Consider the following 24454-nt stretch of genomic DNA (forward strand, 5'->3'; position numbering starts at 1 on the left):
GTTGATGGCAGACCTTTTGGAATCCTAGAGAAGCTTTAATTTAAAGCAAAATTGACCTAAAATGTATTTAAAGATTTGTCAAATTCTAGAAATTGAATATTGAGTTTACTGTTTTCAACAGAACATAATATTATTTGATAATATTTCTTTTTATTAGGTTAGATTGTCATCAAAAGAAATTCCAATCATTAATATGTCGAACTTTCCACAAACTCTTGTCATCTTCGCCCATAAATGCCGGGATTTATGATTAAGACTAATGGTTCGGAAATGGCAATCAATTAGTGAAAAAGGCAAGATTTGTTGTCAAATAATTTTATGTTTTTTTCAGCTTTAGCATCTGACATGTCTGACATATACCGGGATTCTGCAAGCTCATTTTCCTGAAAAAATAGAAGAAAAGAAAAAAATATGTTTTCGTATAGAAAATTACTCTGAAACTTATGAATTCAACATATTTTTACCCAGTAATCAAAATCTCTTTATTTCTAATCAGAAAACACTTGAAAGTTAAAGAAATGTGACTGCAAAGTCTTGTATGTACCTTACTTTGTACACCGATTGGAGTTCTTATGATGATGCTGCTCCATTGTTACGCAAAGTATTATACCTTTAAACATCACATATACCGTTAACGTTTACGAACAAAGGCAGTACGACGGTTACATTGTCTTTTTGTACCGAAAATGACCGCAAATGATTGATTCGGATTTCGCCTCAAAACATGTTTTGAAACAGAAATGCAGTTTATTTGACATGAATTTTATGTTTTAATTGGAGAAATTCAAATGATTTTATCTTATCGTTAAACTTTTATTCGTCAACAAAATAACATGAATTTATGGAAATTTAATTTTTTCAAAGTACAAAATGTTTATTAGTTTTTTGTTGGCTTATCATCACACACAACAGTAACTTTATAATATCATTCTAATATACAACTGCATTGTACATCATATTTACAATCAAAACCATAATAAATGATACTGTATCAAATATAGTAACCGAAGCTTAAAGTTCTTCCTGGAACGTCAAAAGTTATACCGGCTGTGTTTTTGTGCAGCTTAACACTGATGGCAATACTTAGAGTAAATGTGAATACACTGCAATTTCATTAATTGTGCAATATTTTAATATTCTAATATTTAGTCCTATCGGTATGTCCCTAAAAAAAGTGTTAATGCTAAGCAAAAATTGCATTAAGAATTCCTCATTATAAGGATGAAGTTGTTACTTAAAACCCTTCTCCGATCAGTATCATGATTTTTCTGACTGTTACAAAATATCTTTCCTCATGTGTCAAACGTTCTGTTCCTGTCAACGATCTTGCAATCTCGTCGTCCTTTCCTCGTCATGACTTATCACCAGATTCAAATCACACTTAAGGTTTACATGCAATGAGGAACACTGTCGATATTGCTTTTGTTACAACTGTCATATTCCTGACGTGGTAGAAAATGGTAAAATAAACCTGGTTTTAAAGCTAGCTAAACCTCTCGCTTGTATGACAGTACTTGACCAGGTCTGAACCATACTAAACCAAGTCATTTATCGACCTATTTCTAATCTATCTTTCTTGTTTTGTTTCTTTTTAGAGTTTCTTTTTTTACAACATTTGCTTCCCTTGGCTTGATAATTGACTAGGAGGTAATATATAAAAAAAAGATTTGTCTGATAATCATGATAATAAAAAATCAATGTAAAAATAAGTGATTTAATGTAGATAAATTTTAGTTATAAATTCAAGACTGGAAAAAGTAGAGGTTTATTGATCAAGTTTGATCTAGTATGGTTCAGACTTAAGCCGAGTATCGTTCAGAGCTAAAGACATGAAAACAGGTCGAAAGCTTATTAAGTACAAGTCTGGAATAGGTTAAGACTGATTCAGCCTGCTCAAGTATGACTCTGGACTTTTCAGTATGGTCAAGATAAAGGTAGAGTTCACGTTTAGACTAATTAATATGGTTCATTGTTTGTAAATTCAAAATTAAGATGTGGATTCTAAAAAATTCGAAAGAACTGTTAGAGTACATACAATCTAAGGGTATTTCTTCTTGCACTAGTATTAAAACATGTCCTACCCTTTAACTAGTGCACCCTATTTTTAACTTGAAGAGACCAAAGTAGGTACAATAACCTTGTCGAAGGAAGGTTAACATCATACTTTGTGAAAGATCGCTCTGATTCAAACAAAGCATTCTCTCATACCGGCAACATCAGATGCTTGATTATTGCATATATTTTATTGACCAACATATCTGTTACGTTTGGGGAACGTGTTTTTTCAATAAACAATTGTTAAAGCCTGATCACGAGTATCATGAAAAATAACATCAGGGAGGACAAGTACTGCTGACTTTTCTAGATCACACGAGCTCGTCCCTTATTTTGTCGGTGCGACAATTTTGTTACTGTGAATTTTTGTTCATCTTTTCGTCTGTGTTCCTTGTAGCCATGCTGTGTCTGTCCTTCGACAGTTTTTACTGATTTCGAAGAGACAAACCATCTTATCACAGATACCAGGCTTATAATTCGGAACGGAAAATGAACGACAATTTAAAGCACAACTCAAATACGAAGTTGAAATCCAAAATTACTAAAGTTGTGCTACTTATGGGCACATAAGTCTGTGATAGAAAAACTTTAATGTATTCATCAGTTCAACATTTTAAAAACACTCAATTTACACACAATGAACGCATTAATGATAATATATGTCAATTCAACAGTTCTGACTACTGTGTTGATAATGTTCCAGGGAACGAAACCTCCATCAGCAGTGGTATCGACCCAGCGATTGTAAAAACTAATTAAAGATACCAAGCTTATAGATTGGTAAAATATATCATGACTTTGTTGTATGATACGACATGATCATACCATATGTTGATGCATATTATAACATTAACATGTTTTGTTCGAGTTATATTTATCTACTAACTTAAATATTTGTTTACACACTAGTTACTCCAAAAAATGTTACTTACCGCATGAAAAGATAAGAAGCAATACAAAAGCTGTTCCAACAATTGTTAAATGTTTCATTTTGAAATGTTAACCTGAAAATATTAAAATGATTGTTCATGCATTTGTCATGGAATATTTACTGTAAAGTTGATATTTGTTTATTTTTTACCAGGTTTTGTCGCAGATAGAAATTTCTATTTATAATTGCATAATTCATTTATACAAGGTTAACTTGAATATGAAATTCAAACCTTTGAAAGCTATGATAATAGATAAAAGGCAAATTAATTGAAAAAAACAATTACGCAGCAATATTCACCTTTTTTGATTTATATCTGCACAAAACAGTCTGAGAGTAATTACACATAAATCTGCGTCTACATTTATAGTAGCTTGTGTCCGTAACTAGTCAGGATATTCCCTCTGAGAAATTAATGTCCAGGATGAATCTGTTGTTTGTTTTGCACCTCGTGAGATCATATGATAAATAGCAGCAGGTTTAATTTTGTCAAAGTGTTTCCTTCTATATGCATTTTGTGGTTTGTAAATAATCAAGGACACCAAAATACGAAGATATATCATAACTAGAATGAAATAACAAATAAAATTTTGTTTTTCAACTTTGTAGTAGTTGAATGGTAATAACGATTTGAACTAGTTTCTATGATTTTATTTTGGAGAAATTCCTACTAAGTTCCTTATCTTAATGACGAAAACATTTAAGGTTGGAAATAAACGTCTAATTTCATAAGAGGATCAAAAATGATAATTACGTTGTATACCTGTCCGAATATAACTAGTGTACGATATCAAAATAAAACGAACTTGGTAAATGGGAAATAAAAAAACTGATATTCATAGGACAGATGTACATACATATATATCTTCTTTTTATATAAAAAAGAATTAAACAGACCAGTCGAGACATAAATTAAGACGACGGTAGTTTACCGATATTTAGACAAAAACAATCAGATAAAAACGATCTGCTAACAGACACACACACACACACAAATGGACAAAAACCCTAGGCTTAAGTTTTTTTCCATCCATCAAAACAGATAGTCAAACGAATTTGGTATTGAGTCAGATATATAGAAAACAGAATATAATGCAAAACATAGAGGGTAAATATATTTTAGATCATTTGTACCAGTTTCAGCTGAAAAAAAAGACTTTTGGCTGATATTGGATGTATATAAAATTTAGTATTGTTCAGTATATGTTTTTTTGAATTATAATGATATTATAGTTGTTATAATTTTTTTTTTGTTATTGTGATTTAAATTTATTTTTGTCGATTGGAAGAGTTTGGTATGAAAATCTGTCTATATGAATTACCCACGTGCACGGGACTATATGTAAACCTATGTACGAAAATATCACCACGTACTTCAAGTCATATAAATGATTCTTCAAATTGAAAAAAAATTGTTCTATTTACTTGAACGGCTAAGATTTAAGGAATATTGAAACTCAGATGTCGAAAACAAACTTAGAATGTCATAGAAAAAAAACACCGATCAAATGACAGACAATAGTTTATACCACACAACAATAGAAAACTAGAGACTAAGCAACACAAACCCCACCAAAAAATCTACAAAAAATCTGCTGTGGGCAATCTCAGATACTCCGAAAAGGTGAAAAGATTAAGTCAAGATATGAGGCAGATTCAACTGTATCTGTTGTTTCCGTAATTTTAAGTTCGATAGGATAGATGTGATCAACATAGTCACCAAAGTTTGAAGTATTCAGTGAGAGGACATCATCTATATAGCCGAACGTGACGTTAAAAATATAAATGCTATCTTCTTTTCATTCTACCAAAGAAGCTCCTGTATGAAGTGAGCCTCATATGAATAAAGGAACAAGTCGACAAGAAAAGGAGCACAGTTGGTTCAAGCAGGAATACCGATTGTTTGTTGAACGTGACGTCCTCTAAACGTAACCAAATATTGTCAATAAAATATCCAACATTTTGATAATGTCAGAGAATGTCTTGTTTGAAAAAGAGTGATTTTTCTACAAGATTTATCCCTCATGTACATAGAGTTATTTTTAAAAGAACATCTTTTATTTTATCAAAATTTCAAATATGTTAATCCCTCCAAACCTCTTGAGATCTCCCCAGTTGTTTTGCGGGGTTCGTGTTGCTAATGCATTATTTTTCTATATAGTGTTTTGTGGACTTTTTTTTTTGTCTTTTTGTCGTCTTTTATTTTTGGAATAGCGTTGTCAATGCTCCTTTGACTTATGTGTTTTTGAATATCTCTTTTATACCTTTCTGCTTCTTTGTTCTTTGATATGTTCTTTTGAATGTATTCACAACACTAAGGGGACTCAGACCTTGAGATTCTATATGCATATTTGTCTAGTGGTTAACACCATATTTTCATATCTGGATGTGTTTTGGATTTGTGGTTTTAGGTGTCCCTGTGCACTAAATATCAACAAAAACATATTTTAAAGTCGCATTAAACGAGTTTCTGATAATTATACTGTTACGGAAATTATGAACAAATAGATATAAGAAGATGTGGTATGAGTGCCAATGAGACAACTCTCCATCCAAGTCAAAATTTATAAAAGTAAACCATTATAGGCCAAAGTACGGTCTTCAACACGGATCCTTGTCTCACACCGAACAGCAAGCTATAAAGGGCCCCAAAAGTTACTAGTGTAAAACCATTCAAACAGGAAAACCAATGGTCTAATCTATATAAAAAACGAGAAAAGAAAAACGCTTATGAACCACATCAACAAACGACAACTACTGAACATCAGATTCCTGACTTAGGACAAGTGCAAACAATTGCAGCGAGTTTAAGTGTTTTAATGGTGCCAAACCTTCATCCTTATCTGAAACAATAGTGTAGCATCACAACATAGAAAGACACACTATAAGATATCAATTGAAATGGCTTAACTCAATCAAAAGATATATTAACACCAGTGAACATACACTGAACAAATAAATTTGATCTATGATACAATGTAAATACAATAAACAAAAAGACATGTACAGAATCACATAAGGTCTTCAACAATGAACAAATGTCTATATGATATTTCAAGGTCACCAATCATCCAGAGTCTAGACAAACTTCTTTCATAAAATTCATAAGACAAAGACTATGAAAGTTCCGGGTATAACAGCAAATTCGACGATTCAGCAACGATTCAGATAATCAAAAGACATAAACATGTAACGAGAGTTTCACTAACTCGGAACCTTCCTTTCACGATCAATGTATAATACAAGTAACATAGCAGAATGTGTAATAAAGATAGATTTGAAAATGATTAAAGGCCATTTTGGATCTTATATGACCACAACTGATTTGTTAATATTTTGACTGAATTTTTCATATTTTAGAACAGAAATTTTCTTTTAATTGTAAAATTATTTGATTTTATATAAACATTATAGCTTTTTTTTAAATTTAAAACAACAATTCTTAGTTCAAAAATAACAAAACAAGTAAGGTGACCAATGCTTTTACTGTATTATGAGAAAGCACGATTTGAACTATATTTTTTCAAAGTATAAGTATTTATTGGTTTGCATATTATCCTATACCACCATTTCTCTACAACATCATTTTAGTATACAACTATACCATAGTTACAATAAAACAATTATTATTAAATAATAAGTCCACGAAATTCATAGTCCTGCACGGTTGATAGAAATTATAACGCTGTAAAGTCAAATATGGGCGTCTTACTTTGTAGTAGATTTTAATACAGCACCTTCGTTAATGGTGCAAGATTCTTTAACATTGAAGTATTTTAGGATTACTTTATCATTTAAGTATTCGAATAGCAATTGAATAAGGGCTGTTTATCCCACAATTGATTTTCAAGGACGTTTCTATCAGGATGCCCTTAATAAAAGGATTACTGATAAGTGGTTAATGAACAAAGTGCTACTTAAAGACCTTTTGCAATTGCCATTTTAATGTGTCTGACCCCGTTACGTAAAATTTCTCAACAGATGTCAACTGTCCTGATCCAGTCAACAATGTTGAAATCTCGCCGTCCATTCCACTTCATGAATTATCACACAATCAAAATTACACAACATCATTACAGGCAATGAATTTAACCAATACATTTGTTTTTGCATTGGAACTGCATACTTTTGTAGAGGACTTGCTTTCATTTTCAGGATAAAAGGATACATTTACTTAGTATGTAAGTGTAGTCGGAGCTGCTACACTTACATACATGATATTATCATTTTAAGTTTCACATGTGTCGTTCTCGTAGTATGTATGCACTTTTCATCTATACATTTATTAACTTTTAAGACAACACAACGTTTACGTTTTCTCTCTGATTCGCTTTTTCTGTCAATTACGTTTGAAATTATACAAAACGGATTTGTGTGTTATTCAGTTGATATTCGGAGACGTAAGATTCATGCATTCGTTTATAAATATTAACCATTATTCACACCCGAAAAAATTAAGTGTACTACTTAAGATGCATTTAGTATATTATCTATTGTATTAAAATATCCAGACACAAACACACAAACATACGTATATTAAATGAACTTGCTTATATCTAGGAGGAACGGGCTGATATCGGATTGATAACAGCAAAAGACACATTTGATAAAGTATTAGCTGCTACGGCTTCAATTCAGTTTTTCCAAAACTAATAAACGAACATAAAATGTATTAATGACGAGATAATCGTATTTACAAGCATACTTTTAATTCTTTACAATTTAACATGATGTTTTGGAAGTTTTCTTGAGGTGCCATTCAAATGAATGTATGACAGGTTTCCTATCGTCATGAATCTTGAATACAATGATTCTTTTTATAGTTGATCTGTCTCATTCAGTGGTATAAGACCAAATGGATCTTTTTAATGCAATGTTTCTCGGGAAGGTACTGTGCTACTCCCCCACCCCTATGGAGATGTGGACCAACTAAATTACCATAAACCACAAAAACCAAAAGACATATTAAGATTAAAATAAAGGTTTTCATCAATGGACAAATGTCTAAATAGCTTTCCCCTAGTGTAAAAAAGTTGTGAATACATTTTAGTGAAACATTAAAGAAAAACATGCGAATGGGAACATTCATTCCTATAAGTCGAATGGACACTGAAAATGCAATAGCAAATAACACATGACGACGAAAAAACAAAAAACAAGTACAAGAAACTCTATATGGAAAACTATGATAACATGGATAATACATAGAAATTTAAACTTAATAACTATGAAGCTGAAAATATCCATTTTTCGTAAAGTTTGTTCTTACTCTACCCTTACTCTACCCTCATTGTGTATGTCTAGATGTAAGTCAAGATATGAGGCAGACTGTATCTGATAGATTACAGATCTGCCACTGACATTATAACTGATCAGGTTTCTGACATAAGACAAACATATCAATACGAGAAGGGATAGTTAAATTTGCTTATACATCTTAGCGCTCCAAATTTTAATCTTGAATAGAAGTTACGGCAATGAGACGACAACCCAAAAGAACTTTAAATTGAATGACATGTACAGGTTAACTTACATTCTTCAACAATAGACAACTTTTTTTATAATATTTCAAGATCCGAATCTTCCGGATTCTAGACAAGTTTTGTAAAAATTAATTTAGACAAAGACTAAGAAAGACCCGGGGTCAACATGAAATTTGCGAATGATTTAGCTTTTCCAAAGACACATAAACATGTGACTAGTTTTTATAATTGGTTGAACAGCTCTGACAGTTTCCGACTAATGAAATAACAAAGTTACATAGAACTTCGTGCAGTATATATAGATCTGAAACATGACTGAAAGTAGCATGAGAGGGTTTCGCCATTTTGGATAGAACGACCGCAATACAGAAGAACAGTTATGGATTGAAATATAATTGAAACTAATAAAATCTAACATCGACGGCTGTGCTTCGGAGTAAATGTTTTATATATAGGAACATCTTCAATGTTCAAGGACATTTTATCATTGCAAGAATACAAATAAATGACATGCTATGGCAATACATAATACACACATGATGTGATACAAGACTGAGAGCAGAGAACAATAATACATTAATAATATAACTAACCAAGGGTTTCCTGTCCCACAATTCAACATACAAAGTTCATAACAAAAGTGTTTTGTAGCTTAAAAGTTAATGAACAAAGTGAAACTTGTTATGAGGATGAATCAGTTTTGTTACTTTAGAAGATGTATAATCACCTGCTACTTAATATCTTTTCATATGTGTCAAAGTTCTGTTCATTTCGGTTATTTCTTTTCCTGTCATGACTCCACCTACATCGAACCACAGGATACTGTGATCTAATCTCATTTTTGTGATTTTCCTAGGTCTTTATTTGTATTTTCAAGATTTACTGTTTTTCTATACATACTTTGCCATTAATTATGACGTTTGTGTGACATTTGATGAAGGAGATTGACCTTAGTTGTTATACAATATACATGTATGTATTTTATGGGACAGTTATACTTAAAGTTTTTTTGTTGTTGTCTTTGTTGTTGTGTATATTTTTCTTTCCTGATTCAATCTCATCCCTTTCTACGCAGAATAAGTTTAATGAATTCGGCCGTTCGTACACATTACTGGTTAAAGATAGTATTAGCCGTTTAAAGATTCCAAAATGAAAAGAGTATACGTGTAATATACTCGTTTAACAGAATTTTAAAAACATGATTGATACTTCATTGAAAAGCTATCTTCATTGCATTTTATCAGGAAAGACACATGATATGTTTAAATATTAACATCTCAATCAAGTTCGAAAGATTATTCTAGTCAAGACATGATACTGGTGTAATTATTTGTTGTAACTCACTTAGATTTAATACATTCATTTTGATATTTATCATAAAAAAATCACATATATGTTATGACGGTTAATTATTTATACTGACCGTATGATTAATTATATCCGGATCGTCCCCGATTCTGTTTGTTTGGCTTACAATTACAACGAGTGCACTTTCCGTCTCTTGGTCCATTTAGTGCACAACAGCTTTTACAATCTGACTTTGTTGGTCCTTTTCCTCGCACATCAAGTACTGAAAATTGTTTGTTACAGTTAAAGTATTACAATAATATGATTCATTGTTTTGGTAATTTAAATCGATACAATCTAAATGTGTTTAATCTATCTATTATAAGGAAGCTACTAAACCAAGAATTCCAACTGAGGAAAATGGTGAAGTTGAAATCATCCCTTCGTTAATTTTACAATCGTCATCATGATTTAGTTGACCGTTATGGAATATCTGTTTCACAGATGACGACGGATATGTTCCAATTGTCGTAACTACAATACAGTCCTCGTTTCCCCGAATGTGAAATACCTAATTAGACTTATCATCGAGTTTGTACTTTGAGCAACACGACGCGTGCCACATGTGGAGCAGAATCATCTGCTTACCCGTCCGGAGCATATGAGATCTTCCCTACGTTTTGGTGGGGTTCGTGTTGCTTAGTCTTTAGTTTTCCATTTTGTGTTTTGTGTACTGTTGTTTGTCTGTTTGTCTTTTTTTAACCATGGCGTTGTCAGTTTTTTTTCGACTTATTAATCTAAATGTCTCTTTGGTATCTTTCGCCTTTCTTGTAAGTGTTAACCGTTAGAGGTAATCATTAATTGTTTTTTGTATACTCAATTTACTGTTATTCAATGTAGGCATTTATAAATGAATCCAAATATTGTCTGTGTATGTTTGTGATTGGTCAGATATGCACATAAAAAAAAAAAACCAAATCACAAAATTAATACATATAATAAAGTTATTTTGAACGAATAAAACACATACTACCGTATAGCGGGTTTTTTTGCGGGGTGTATTTTTTCGCATATTTTGGCGGATAAACGAAAATCGCGAAAATAAATTCCACGAACATTTATGCATATTTGGGCACTTTCTAATAGCTAAAGCGTTTTGTAAACGATCTTTTTTTTCTGGTCGGCAGGTCAATAAAGGTATATGCTAGTTTTAACAACATACATGCCCTTTGCATTATACATATATGTATTTTATAAAATGACTGTCAGGTGTTATACCTTTATTAATTAGTGTCAATTAAAAAAAGAGTGTAAGGTACTCATATCAGGTAGTTACCTTATTAATTAATGTCGAACTATACAAGAGTTGTAAGACACTCTTGCTAATTTATTAACCTAATTAGTAAGTACACCAAAGGTCCGGTCAATTACGTAACTAATCAACCGAAAAATTAACAAGAAATATTAATACCTGCAACAAATATCTAAATGACCAGTATTCTATTGATTAACTGTATCAGAATATAATCAATAAATTAGACGTTATTCAGTTAAAAACAAATCATTTTACCATAACAATAGACACTTTTTTGTCAAGTTTTACAACTTTTTAACTGCAATAATTTCAGTATCCACCAAAATATTTAATTGGGATTTAAGAATCCACCAAAAATAAAAACCGCCAAAATTGTTCGTATACTTTGTTGCCCCTAAACCGCGAAATTTTACACCCGCGAAAATAACCCGCTATACGGTATGTTCATGATGTTTATGATTATTTTGACAATCTTTCTTACTTTTTTAATACACTTTGTTTTGTTTTTAAAAGAGTCAAACAGATATGAAATATTTGATATATCAAAGGATGAATATAGTTTTGTCCTTACGAAAAGTATGTTACATCGATAACACATATTGAAATACACTGACTTAGGTATAAGGGAGATGAAGTCCGTTACCTATCAATACATGCAATATGGTGAAACCAAATGAAACATATATTAACATACTCTTTAACAGAAGATCACGCACGCTTGAATAGCAAAAAATGTCTTTGGTATTCCTCTTATCGCAAAATATTGAACACTCGTTTTCAATTTGCCGATATAATTTCATATAAAATATGCATTATGCGCGTAATGAATGTTTAAATTGATGTATAACATATTGACAGTGAGCTGTTATTGAACACCTCTCTTTAACGGTTGTATCATCAATATTTCTACGGGATACAAATTTCCAATCGAAATAATGAAATATTTAAGCCTCTGTATCGCTGCCACCTGAGTATGCACATACGTGCAATGTCACATACAACTCTCTTGCTCTCTCTCTCTTTCTCTCTCTCTCTCGATATCTGTTTCGTTTTGGGTGAAAAACAGCTGACGTTGTTTATCATCTTAATCATGTGTCATAGTTTTCTTTTTATTTGTCTTTGTATATTTCTATCCTTTAGTCCATTTTTGGTAATATCCTTTTGTTTGGCTCGGTATTTATACATCCCGCCATTGTGTTATTGTGCTATGGTAATTTTTTGTATTCTTGTTTTTCAGTTTTGCTTATGTGCTTTGTCTCTAGGGTGTCTAAATGCCATTTTGTTTTTCTTTGTTGGTACAGTTGTTTGTTTTCATAGTGATTAAGATACCAAATTGCAATGTTTACAGTATAGAATCAATCAGCGTATTTTAGGAACAAACAAATTATTGTATAAAATAAAAATAATGGATAACCCAAAATTGTACATTTTGTTAAAAAGAAGATGAAACAATTGAACACTTGTTTTGGAATTGTGAGATTGTACAAAAATTTTATAAATGAAAATAAACATTGGTTTATTTCAAATGGTATAAGTATTCCCTTTACTATTCAAAATTGTATTTTTGGAGATATCTCAAAAGCTTTTAGTAGAAATGTGACCAACCTGATTTTTCTGCATATTAGACATTATATTTTTAGTTGTAAATATTTTCAGAGAAGACTTACATTATTTGGAGTGCAAACGAAAATACAGGATCTTTACTGTATTGAGAAACACATTGCTGTTAAAAACAAGAAACTGGAAATTTTCGATGAAATGTGGAATACTTTCACTATATTATTTGACAGTTAAATAAATAAATGTACAAACATGTAGAATCAAACTTTTATGTTTAAATTTGACAGAAATAGGATAGGATGTTAAATTAAAATTCATCTAGGTAAAACTTTTTTTATTTTATTTTTCTCTCTAATTATCAGTTCTCTTCAATATCTGGTCTATAATGCAGAACTCACTATGAGTTTTTGTATCTATTCTTTTTTTTTTTTTCTACTTCAAACATATTTTTTTTTATATATATATATATCTGTATGTTTTGTTATTTAAAGTATAGTTAATTTTAAGCTATTCAAATTGTTAAGGAACATCCAAATTGTTATTTGTGTTATGGTATATATTTTTATTTTATTATGTCATTATAATGTGTAAATTACTAACAAATACTAATATCTGCATATATATGTTATTTACTAATGTTAACGAGGCCGGGATAAGGTACAGGTATTCGATGTATTCAACTAACAAATGTACAGATTTCAATAAAAAATGATACATTAAAAAAAAAACAAAAAAAAAAACACAATTTTGAGTGTTGTACCTTAATTTTTGACATTTTTACCTATTATGTCTGTTTCTTTTGCTCATACATTGTTGTCAATATAATGGAATTTTACGCTACTATGATACAAGTGAGAGGTTTAGCTAGCTCTTAAACCAGAATTAATCCACCATTTCATACATAAGGAAATGTCTGTACCAAGGAATATGACAGTTGTAATCCATTCGTTTGATGTGTTTGAGGTTTTGATTTTGTCATTTTTAAGGGACTCTCCGTTTTTAATTTTCCTTGAAGTTCGGTATTGTTTTATTTTACTTTTTGAATCTATATTTTAAAGATTTGGGAATGCCTTGTTTTTACCAAAATGAATGGTCCAATGCGCTTCTTCCTGATGTCTTATCAAGAGAACCGCAACAGGGTTCGTCAGTGCAGCAGGTACTACTGACTTTTCCTGAGTTTGCCCCTTTTTTGGTGAGGTTGCTTTTACTAAGACAATATTTGATATATATAATAGCATTAACAGTGCATGTTCCAATTGATATGTAGTAACTCAAACATGTATACAAATAAGGAGATGGGTATGATTGCAAATGAGACAACTATCCATTACAGTTCAAATGAAGTGGATGCAAGCAATTATAGGTAATCTTACGCTCTTCATCACTGAAAAAAAACCATACCCTATAGTCGGCTATAAAAGGCCCCGACATGAAAAATATGTAACAATTCAATTGAGAAAACTAGCGACTAAAAGGGATATCGCATGAGGATGTTATGTCAGAAATAGGTAAAGTAGTTAATATTGACGATGTGTTATCAATTCGAATTACTGAAAAAGATTGTATAGTTACTCTTAAAAACCCCGAAACAAAAGACAGACTAGCGACTCAAGGTATAACTCTTAGAGACAGATATATTAAACGTTATGAAGTAGAGAGTTCAATTACTCATGTAACAATAAAAGACGAGCCTTATGAACTAGACAATTGCTACATTTGTACTCAGATGCTTAGATTTGGTAAAGTTGTACCAGGCTCTATAAAGCGAGGCGTCATTAAAGGCACAACCATTGAAAATGAGTCTCGGTATATTCATATTATGTTCTATGAGGCAGTACTCCCAAATAGAACTTCACTTGGTCGTTTCGAAGTACAATGTAAATAGATATAAGAAGATGTGGTATGAGTGCCAATGAGACAACTCTCCATCCAAGTCAAAATTTATAAAAGTAAACCATTATAGGTCACAGTACGGTCATCAATACGGAGCCTTGGCTCACACCGAACAGTAAGCTATAAAGGGCCCCAAAAAATTACTAGTGTAAAACCATTCAAACGGGAAAACCAACGGTCTAATCTATATAAAAAACGAGAAACGAGAAACACTCTTGAACCACATCAACAAACGACAACTACTGAACATCAGATTCCTGACTTAGGACAGGTGGAAACAAATGCAGAGGGTTTAAACGTTTTAATGGTACCAAACCTTCACCCTTTTTCTGAAACAATAGTGTAACATCACAACATAGAAAGACACACTATAAAATATCAACTGAAATAGCTTTACTCAATCAAAGGACATATTAACACCATTGAACATGCACTGAACAAATAAATTTGACCTATGACACAATGTAAATACAAAATAAATAAACTAAGGGAAGCATAATAAAAGTAACATGTTATATCGGTAAGAAATGTTAAACAATTAAAGAAAAACAATATGCTCGAACAAAAATACCATTCATTTGCAATAACTTTAAACACAGGTAAATGAAAATAGTTTTGTTGTTAGGTATACCTGTACAGTACCAATAGAGAAAGGAAATATTTTTACAAAATAAATAATTTTGAAGACTATTTGCAGATAACAATCGTACTCCATGTATATACTGTCACATCACAGGTCATCCTTCATACAGATGTAAAGCAATCCAAGTATTATGAATCAAAGGAGATGTTACAACTGTTCGGCTATAGGTCATTTAGCTAACGCCTGTCCCAATGAAGCATACTGCTCTTACTGTAACATTAAAGGACACGCCAGACGAGACTGTAAACAGTACAAACAGGAAACAGAAATAAAAAAGGAATTGGGCAGCTATGGTCCTGAAATATTCGAAGGAAGACAAGACATTACAAATAACATTTACACTGACGAAGGTGACTAAGAATCCATCTTATCAGACAACGAAAACTGTGAAAAAGAGACAGTGTGTGTTCTCCTTGGGGCATCTAATGGTAATAGGCTCGGACATATCGACGATTCATTAGTAAACTCTTCAATATCTGAAGTATCCCTTGACAAAATTGAGCAAATCATTGATCTAGCCTTTCAAAAAACTGAAACAAAGATATTGAAAAGGTTGTTCTTTGTCTAGGCACAAATGAGATCACTAGAAACAAAGGCAACTGTGATCAAATAAACCTTCTTGTAACAAGCGCTGTCAATCGTGTGATGTCTAGCTTTCCAGAGGCACAAATAGGCCTTTACGATATAAAACCGCGTAAAGGCAACGGTGCTCAATTTCAGAAAATAAACGAAACAACTAAAAATGTAAATAATTTCATGAAACAAATTTGTGTTCGAGAATAATCTGTAGAATTTGTTGATATAAACGATCAATTGTATAAACATGGAGCTGTAGTCAGAGCCTTGTTTAATAAAAATGACAGCAGCGGGGTCCGCGTCAGCACAGAGGGCGCACAAAGAATAAAAAGTAAACTTTCTACATAGCCCCAAAATGAACTTAACCGTAACACATACTCCGGTAGATCGCAAACGCAACAGGAGTGACAAAACGACTACTCCAACATCTGCAGACCGAATATCCAAAGTATCTAGAACAGAAATCAGCGTAGATTATGAATAAACCCGTGTAAATAAACATTATTTAATTTGATTTGATTCTACTGTTGAAAAAAAATTATTAAAAAAGACAAATATCACTGTAAATATCATGTCCATTTTTTTTAACATATTAGTCGTATGTATATTTTATTTATGAGTATTTCATTTATATGCTTACATGTATTTATCGCCAAAAGTTCAAAAATTGCAAAGATGTACCTAATTGTGATGTTATATATGGGGAACAAGTATATGTATCGGTTTATTAGACCTATTACGGTTTTAAAACGACACACAATATTTAAAGTTCTACCTTATTTGTTTACACACAGGTATACACATGATCGATCATTGAAGTGTAATTTTCTTAATAGATATAACCAGGTTCAAAGCATTTAAGTGAAACATTTAAATGATGAAAGAAAAAAAAACCTATACGAACTAAATATGACTTTGTCAATTGCTTCAATAATGTAAATGGTTTACAAAACAATAGAAAACGGGATTTGATTTTTAATTGGTTGGTTTCAAAAAAGTTTGATATCATTTGTATACAAGAAACACACTGTACGAAATCTGATATTGACAATTGGGGTAATAACTGGAAAAAGTTTACAAAAGTTACAAAAAAAAATCTCCGAAAATGTAACTTTTATTAATCACAATGATAATGAAAGATGTCAAATGTGTGACTTAAAAAGAGATAACGTTGTATATCATATTGTTGATGTAAACAAGTCTAAATTGAAAACAACGTTCAAACCTATGATTTCGTTGGATAAAAACCGCAATTTTTATACGTGTGCATGCAAAACAAATTTCTTGGTAAAGAGGTCTAAATACAACACAAACAACATTTTCCAAAAAGACCAAAAAAGTGACAAAGTATATTTTAACAAAACGCATTTGACTAGCAGGTCGAACAACGGATGTTCTTAAACCCTGCTGATTGCTATTGGCGATTGCAAAATAAAATGATCACCAGATGTAACAAAATGGATCTTAAATATTAATTAAATATCAAACAGAAAACAATAAACTTGCGGAAAAGATGGTTAAATATTGTTAATGTATATACACCAAATAACGGTTCCGAAAGAAAGACTTTTTACGAAAATTTGCATAATTTAAGTAAAAACGTTGAACACTACACCGTATTATTAGGAAACTTTTATTGTATTTTATAAAAAAAACTAGACAGGTTACCATCACATCAAAATAATGACGTTGATACAACAGAATTAAAAAATCTTTTGTTGAGATATGAATTAGATGATGTATGGAGATCTCGCTTTCCAGATACCAAACGTTATACGTTTCAGAGAGGAAACTCGAAGTCTCGTATTGATTTTATTTTCTGCAGCAAATCTTTGAATAGTAAAATATTTAACACTCGTATATCCCTTTTCCCGTTTAGTAATCACGAAAGATATAATAGACTATATAGACAACGAAGACGAAGATCGAATAATAATATGTCTTGACCAACAAAAAGCCTGTGATAGGGTTTAATGGGATTGGGTGGATTTTGTATTAGAAAAGTTGAATTTTAGGGAATAAATTAGACAATGGATCAAAATGTTACTTTATGATGCTATAACTTGCATAAAAACGAATGGACATGTTTCAAAATATTGTTCGATACCTCGTTCGAGCATACAGGGCTGTCCAATAGCACCCCTAATATACATTCTGCAAGCAGAACCAATGGCATGTGCAATACGAGGTAACAAGGAAATCGAAGGGATTCAGATACCTGGTGAAGGGGGTAAAAGTATAGAAACTAAATTATGCATGTTTGCTGATGACACTCAACTATTTAATAAAAATGAGAAATCAGTAGAACAATCTATTGATGTTCTAACACTATATGAAAAAGCTTCGGGATCTAAAATAAATATCGATAAAACAAAAGGTTTACTTATAGGATCTCTTAAAAGGAAAAAAGCTAAAATTTAACAAAGTTAAATGGATTACAGGTAATGTAAAAACCCTTGGAGTAAATCATGGTTATGAAATTGATAATGATACTATATGGCAAAGCATTATAGAAAAGATTAAAAACTGTGTCCACGTGTGGAAAAGTAGGAAACTTTCATTTAGTTGTAAAACTTTAATAGTAAAACATTTCTATTGTCTATGTGCTGTTAAAAAGAAATAAACAATATTATTAAGGAATTTTATATAAGAATGGAAAGTAAACCAAATAGAAAGACAGGTTTGGTGTCTTGATATAACAAAGGGTGGAATGGGAATGATAAACATCGATTTATTCATTAGAAGCAAACAAATAAAGTCTCTTTATCGCATTCATCATGAACCGTTAGAAATCTGGAATGCGATTGGCAAGTATTGGCTTCGACAATTTGATAACAAGTATAATGATCAATATTTTTTACGTAAGTGCTCAAACGTTACCGGACTAAATCTTAAAAATATTCCTTTATTTTATCAGTTAATGGTCTATACATGGTCCTATTTTCTTTAGACTGGCGATAATCAAAAAACAAAGACAGAGGTACTTAATATGAGAATAATTGGTAATTCAAAACTTTCATTCCAAAATAAGCCATTGTTTTTTTCTTCCTTTCTTAAAAGTAACATGAAATATATCAAAGATATATGGAATGAAGAAACCAACAAATTTTACAGTTGTAGTTCTATATTTGAAAAACTTGCGGATAAGAGAAACTGTATATCCGAATTTTCACGAGTTAAAAGTTCGATCCAAAACGACTTTAAACAAGTTTTAGAAACTGGTAGAAATATTAATGAAAAAACAAACATAGAATTGAAACTCTCTGTTGAAATGTTCATATTAGATAGAAACGACAAAAAAATCAAACCTAAAGAATTAAAACTCAAATATATTCGAGACATAATTAATAAAGATATAGTTCCAAAATGTCAAAATAAATGGCAAGAAATTTTTGGGCACGATTTTAATTGGAAATTAGTATGGGATAATCTGAAAAAATCTAACATTGGCAATAAAATATAAAAATTCAAATCGAAATGCATTCACAATATTATATATACTGAAAGTAGGCTTAAAAAAATGAGATTGTCAAACGTAAAATGTCATATTTGCCAAACGGTAAATAATACTTGAAATTTGCAACATTTATTTTTTGATTGCAGTACAACCAAAATAATCATTAGTAAAATCAAAGATATTTTCATATTATAAAATGTTCGATTAAATTATAAAAATCTAGAACACTTTATGCTTTTGGGAGATAACAGTGGTCAATCGAACCAAAACGTACTTGTAAATCTCTTTTATATTTTGACAAAATGGTCCTTGTGGAAAAAAAGAAACAAAATTAGATATGATGGGACAAAAATGTCATCTACAGATATTTTGAATCTTTGGAAATCATACATGATAACCAATCTGAAATCTGTACCCAGCTATTTATCTAATAATACAACAGACCAAGAAAAAATAAACACATTAATTAATTATATATGATAATAACAAACCGCATAAGAGAGAACAGTCACGATGTTATGTGGTCTGCCTTTTATGTCTCTTTAATTGTATGTGGTAATCCATTATTTAGAGGTGCACTCGATTATGTTATAATGTTATATTATTTAGTATTACATTCTAGAAAGATGTTTTTTTCATTTATTGTCATATAAAAGAATATTTATCATTATTATTATTACACTATTTTTTCTGGTAATAAATACTGAAATTGTTGTATCTTAAAGAACAAAGTGGACTTTTTTTAGCCTCCTGCTTCCCGGGCAGTTGGTTTAATTGTAAACGGGGATCCTTAGTCTGCCTCCTTGGCAACTGGGGAAATGGTAAACAGGAAATATTTGGAATAAACAAGTACCTAAAAAAAAGTGAGAAAAACTAACAGCCTTATTTTTAACAAAACAATATACGAAAAACAAATATGACAGACGTAAACCAACGATAACCACTGAACTACAGACTTCTGACTTGGTACGGGCACATATAGAATATGACGGTGTAAAACATTTTTGAAGTCGCCAACCCTCCTTACCGTTGACAGTGGTGTAACATCTCAAGACATGAACAGACTACAAAACAATAAACGCAAAGAAATATGAGAAACAGCAATAAACGACAACCACTCAATTACAATTTAAACATCCCGAAAAACCAAAAAAGACACAAAGTACAGATCTGAGAATACTTACAGTTACTGGCAGCTGGTTAAAAGCCAATAACGACAAATAATAAATCATGTATCTACAACTGAAATGTAAGTACTGTGTTTACTTACCGCATGAAAAGAGTAGAAGTAGCATACATGTTGCTCCAACAATTGTTGATTGGTTCATTTTGAAATGATAAACTGAAAAATATTTAAAAGATCTTCAATGCAATTTGCAATAAATCTTGTGTCACAATGTGTCCTTGTAGTATGATAGTCAAAACTATTATGACGGTAAAGTTTAAATTTAACTATATATGATGGTTAATAAACCTTACAAGTATAAGAGCTTTCTGTCAAATATTCCCAGATGAGTTGCGTTCACAAGATAAAACTATAACAATAACTACAACGTTTTACTATCATTTAAAAATTGTGGGATTAAAATGTTGACATTATATGGTCAACTACACATAGTAGCAACTAATATTACCTTATATGAGATACGTTCACCAGGCATTGCAGAAATAAAAGTTTCGAGCACGATTATAGTACTCAAAATTAGAAATCATCCAAATAAAAATACTGGATATGTTGTTCGGAGCACATATTTTTTCATTGCGTACAGTTTATAACCGAGAGCCTCGGAATTGAAACATTTTTGCAACAAATGGTTAAAGTCCCATATCTCCCGTAAAAATATTCGAAAAAAGGAAGGTATAATATGGTCAACTACATATGATGGCAACCAATAATATCAAGGATGAGAACGTTTTGTTAAATGGTCTAAGAGGAGTTGCGTTTACAAGATGTATATGTCACAATACTAAATAAAATAGTCAAAGTCTGTAAAAATGAACAGATCATAATGACAATATAATATGGTCAAATACACATGACGGCAAAAATTTCTACCAAGTATGACTGTCACAGCTTTCTGTAAAACAAACACAGGGGGTAGAAGTCACACAATGGCATTACGTTAAACTTAAACTAAAATTGTAAAAGTCAGAATACTTAAATAGAGATTATCAAATCAATCATGATATAACTAGGTCACTAGATGATGTCGACAAATAATCCTACCGAGAATGAAAGATTTTTGTGAAACGGTCTTTGAATAATGATGTGTTTTTGACGGACGGGCAGACGAAGACAATTACTATAGCCACCGGGACGAACAAATGGCATAGCCATTCTCACTTTCTTTATCTTTACCTAGACAAGTTTATTATTGTGTCCCTAAATACAGGTTTTTTATTCTAAGAAATGTAGGTTCAAGATGAATTTTACTGACATCATGTAATCAACTGATAAAGAATAGGACGTTTAATTGTGTGAGTGTTTCCTTCTTTATACATAAATGTCAAAAGTAAATACTCGATATGACATAGTTTACCTTAGCAACAATGACTTGTATACGAATCCAAAACCGAACCAAATTTGTTATTAGAAATCAAAAAATCAAATTCAAAGGGCAAATATATGAAATCAATATGTAGATAACAGGCCCAACTAGTTTTCACTATCGTGTCTGCTTTTCAAGAAAAAATTTAGGAGGCCTCATCTTTAGACGGTCCAATTCCTATGGGGAGTGGAAACTATTAAATAAATGTACTTTATTTTCTCACAAGTCTGTTGCTTTAATTTGAGCATGTATAAATATATTGCGTTAATCCCCCCCCCCCCCCAAAAAAAAAAGGGATATTTTGCTTAAGGATGCAAAAGTACAAATTAAAATTACGACAGGTGTAACATCGCCGAAGTTCTGATTTCACAGAGTTGCTACCTAACGTTTTGCAGCAGATATAAGATGTATTATATTTTATTTAAAAGACGTGTTATAATGTTATTAAAGTGAATTTGAAATTAAAACCTTTGAAAACTATAATAATACATTGTATATAAAACGCAAGTTATCTAAATAAACAATTACGCAGCAATACTCACCTTCTTTGGTTTATATCTACACAAGACAGAGTAACTATACATATATCTGTGTCTGAATTTATAGTAGATGATATCCGTAACTAATCAGGATTTTCCTTCTTAGAAATTGATGTCCAGGATGAATCTATTGTTTGTTTTGCACATCGTGAGATCATATGATACAGAGCAGGATGTTGAAATTTGAGACACTGTTTCCTTCTTTATGTCTGTTTCCATTTATACATAAACGAATATGCCACACTACATATAATACATAAGTATATCATGATTAAAAAGGAATTACAAGAATTTGTTCACCTTTCTAGTGGATTAAAGCAAACAACAATTAAAAATATGTCTAGTATCCATGATTTTTTTTCAGAGAAGTTCTAATGAGTTAGTTAAAAACATTTCAGAAAGGTAATGAACGTCCAAATACATCATAGGTCCAGAAAGAGTACATCGGTTGTATACCTGTAATACTAGTATCTCGGCGAATAAAAGTTTACCCACATACCTTCTTACATGGGTTGGTAATAGATCGCAGATTCAGTAATCGACGGTAATTAGTGTAATTTGCCTGCCTCTGTGTTTTTTTTCTATGGGTGTGTGTGTTTGTGTGTTCGTTGATTGCCTACACCTAGCGTACTAATATATAAACATTTATTCTCTAGGTTTTGTATACGTCTTTTTTTTCAACAACATTCCTAATATTTGACTTCCCATTATCAAAGTCAGTTCAGTTAACATGTTAAGTTTAGTGTCCTTTACTCGTTGTTTCTGAAAGGAAAAACAACATCATTGTAGGTACTTTACCCCCTTTTTACCCTGTTTCGAAAAATGAAGATATATTTATTTTCGCTTTTAGAAAAACCAACTCAGCAGAAATTCAACTGAACTGTTCATTTAGTTGTTTAATTTCAATCACTGGAAAAGTAAAAGACAACATTGAATATTTTGTTTTTGTTTTGTCATACTTTTGATTTATACTTTTACATCATACCTCTGCTTCTTTGCATATTTATAAACAGCTACATGCATATAGAAGGATACATTTTGACACTATTAATCATAATGCATTGTTTCAGGAAACATAAAGATTTATCCTGGACATGTATTTATCTGACGGAAATCGTGGTTATATCAGGACACGATCTACTATAAATTATTAAGAAATGCTTTGTACATTAACGCAGACTTCAAGCGAGAAACAAAACGAAGGTAAGTACGACTTAATCGTTTTGTATTTCAAAAAATGCATTTTATTTATTTCTATAAAAGAGTTTTATTCTGGCAGCTTATATATTTATATCGAATAATAAAACGAAATAAAAGATGAATTTTGGTCTGTTTTGTAGGGTTCCTGTATCAACTAAACTTTAAAAAATTTACAGATCTAGACTAAGCATAGACTTTTTTCAACCCACAATGAGTTAACTGATGAATTGATATTTATTTACATAAGGTCGATTTCTATCCGACGCAGCTCATATAATGAATCTATAGTTTATCCGGAATTCTATTGATGGCAAAACTTTAGGAATTTAATATTTAATAGTAAAACATCAAAATCTTTAAAAAAAAAAAAGTTCATAATTCATGCTTTTATAATGCATGTACAATCCTTTTGATATTTTCAGGGCATCTATTTAAAATGAGACACTTATCAATTGTTGGAGGATCTTTTGTGTTACTTCTGATTTTTTCATGTGGTGAGTAAACACAATCGTTATAAAAAGTTTTTATCAGAAAATTATTCAACAGTTTTATGAAATGGGTGTTTTCATATAAATCCTGTATTTAAGTACAGTCGTATTGAGTATTGGGTTGAGGTTAGATTATTGGCTCGAGGCGTAGCCGAGGACTAGTACATCTGATCGAGACCAACTACGACTGTACAAGGACATAATACAGGATGAATATGAAAATGAACATTCAATGACACATTTATTAACCAATGACTTAAAATAACTAAGTACCAACATCTGACAGATGATAAACACGACTGTAGAAAGACTCAGATAGAATTATTATGAACTATTTAGGTTAATTATCATTTTATTGCAATGAATGTCGAATAACCCTAAAAGTTAATAATGTGCGATGAATTACACATTTATTCACCGGTAAATACCCATTTGAACATCTTGAAATTTACATGAGTTATCTCCCATTAAAATGACG

At 31.2% G+C, this 24454-nt stretch overlaps 2 long non-coding RNA genes across 4 annotated transcripts in view; one reads left to right on the plus strand and one right to left on the minus strand.

The window, feature by feature from the left end:
- Positions 1-299: 299 nt before the first annotated feature.
- Positions 300-22312, minus strand: LOC127724272 (uncharacterized). Of its 2 annotated transcripts, XR_007992425.1 has the most exons (5): positions 22292-22312; positions 20471-20542; positions 9893-10039; positions 2988-3059; positions 300-383 (listed from the first exon to the last, which is right to left on the minus strand). It is a non-coding gene; the product is annotated as an uncharacterized LOC127724272 (long non-coding RNA). The 2 variants fall into 2 exon arrangements; XR_007992426.1 differs by lacking the exons at positions 9893-10039; positions 20471-20542; positions 22292-22312 and adding an exon at positions 3287-3425.
- Positions 22313-23364: 1052 nt separating this feature from the next.
- LOC127724267 (uncharacterized) overlaps positions 23365-24454 on the plus strand; it is a 39431-nt gene continuing 38341 nt past the window's right edge. For both annotated transcript variants that reach the window (XR_007992420.1, XR_007992419.1), the window contains exons 1-2: positions 23365-23491; positions 23911-23982. This is a non-coding gene — a long non-coding RNA (uncharacterized LOC127724267). The remainder of the gene's footprint in view (positions 23492-23910; positions 23983-24454) is intronic.

This window comes from Mytilus californianus, unplaced genomic scaffold, assembly GCF_021869535.1.
Source record: "Mytilus californianus isolate M0D057914Y unplaced genomic scaffold, xbMytCali1.0.p SCAF_14, whole genome shotgun sequence".
NCBI lineage: Eukaryota > Metazoa > Mollusca > Bivalvia > Mytilida > Mytilidae > Mytilus > Mytilus californianus.